Below are 1,799 nucleotides of genomic sequence, written 5' to 3' on the forward strand. Positions count from 1 at the left end.
GGCCGGCCAGGGAAGGTCTGTGAGTTCTGAGGCAGGCGGTGCGTTTGTGGCAGGCAGTGACTTCAGAGAGCAGCCAGGGGCTAGATTGTGTTTGCCTTTGTGGGTGATGATGAATGGTTCTAAATCAAAGGAGTTTTTGCTCTTTGGTTCTTGTCTTAGTGGTCTAGTGCTACTTTAATAGAAATATCACACGCTGCCTCTAGCAAACATAAATGTAGGCTCTCACAGTTTGGAAGGCTCAGAGTCTAACTCAGAGCACTGGCTCTAGAGGAAGCCTTTCTCTCTGTGGTGGCCTGGGAGAAAGGTCCTCGGCTCCTTTCCATACTTGTGTACCTGGCCTTCCTGAGAAATACTCATCAGTCTTCCCCGAGCTCCAGGCGGCTCACCGCCCAGGAGCCCAGGGCCCAGGGCCTCACTGACTCCCAGCTCTTCTTTCTCGGTTCCGTCTTAGCAGATGGAGGGTGACTCAGGTCACAGCCCCGGAAAACTCCCTTTATCAGTGTATGCCCCAACTCTCATTCCCTCACAACTGATTGGCCAGGCCAGTGAGAATCATGGCCCAGCCAAGTTGACACACATTTTGGGGGGCCATAGTTTAATCCATGACAGTTCTTTTTAAACTATGTTTTGAAATAATTCATAAGAGAGCACAAAGAAATGTACCGAGAAATACCCATTCTTTTCTCTCTCAAGAACTGCCTCCTGCCTACACCCCAAATCACGATAGTTCAGTGTCAAAGGCAAGAAGCTGACATTGGCACGATCCTTAGTCCATTCCGTTCTCACCAGTTATACATGTCCTCATGTGCACGTGCTGCTGCGGGTTTGTACGTGTGTGGCTTTGTGTCACAGCCACCATACTCCAATACAGTCACCAGTGCGACACTCTGGTGTTACCCCTTTCTAGCCATACCCACTCCCTTCCCAGTGCCTAGCCCTGGAAACCACTAAGCTGTTCTTAATTTTTATAATTATTTCATAATTGTTAGATATATGGAATCCTATAGAGAATTTTAATCAGAGCATACAGTAATACGGATAATTATAATACAGTGTGCTGAGTCTTATAGACGTGGTTTAGTCAGAGCGGGCGGAAACTGCCTGTGGCATGCGAGAATGCTTTGTAGACCGAAGTAACCTGGAGAGCGCCGCGTACCAGAAAGCCCTTCTGGCACAGCTTGAGGGGTCGATGAGGGAGAATCCCAGAGGCAGAGAGATGGGCAGCCTAAGCTGGGCAGTAAGAGCGGGAGAGGAGGGGTGGACTCCGAGCTCCTTGAAGACTAGAAGCAGTTGACACAGCGTGGGTAAATGAGTGAGGGTACAATTGTCATCAAAGATTGATGCTGTTTTATAGTTGGGTTGCTGGTGGTTAATCAGTTTGGGGAATTAGGAAGAGGACCTGGTCTTAGGTAATGAGGAGGCATATGATGCCGTTGATTGCAGACACATTGCCTGTGGGCACCAGAAAGAATCCTGAGGGTGCTATGGCTGGAGGATTGGGCTGCTAGCCAGGTTAGTGGTTTGAACACACCAGTCACTGCATAGGAGCAAGGTGAAGCAGCTGCTTCTATCAAGATTTACAGCCTTGAGGGGAGGAAAGGGGAAAAAGAGCTGATACCAGGGCCTCAAATAGAAAGTACATGCTTAGAAAATGATGATGGCAACATGTACAAATATGCTTGATACAGTGGATGTATGAAATGTTTTTTTTTTGTTTTGTTTTGTTTTCTCTTTTTTAACATTTTATTAGGGGCTCATACAACTGTTATCCCAATCCATACACACATCAATTGTGTAAA

General features: G+C 47.2%; 1 protein-coding gene across 1 annotated transcript in view; it reads left to right on the plus strand.

The window, feature by feature from the left end:
• COPG1 (COPI coat complex subunit gamma 1) overlaps nt 1-1,799 on the plus strand; it is a 24,893-nt gene that overhangs the window by 8,025 nt on the left and 15,069 nt on the right. The window lies entirely within an intron of this gene.

The sequence above is a fragment of the Echinops telfairi genome, unplaced genomic scaffold, assembly GCF_000313985.2.
Source record: "Echinops telfairi isolate 266 unplaced genomic scaffold, ASM31398v2 ScPeMD7_31;HRSCAF=116, whole genome shotgun sequence".
NCBI lineage: Eukaryota > Metazoa > Chordata > Mammalia > Afrosoricida > Tenrecidae > Echinops > Echinops telfairi.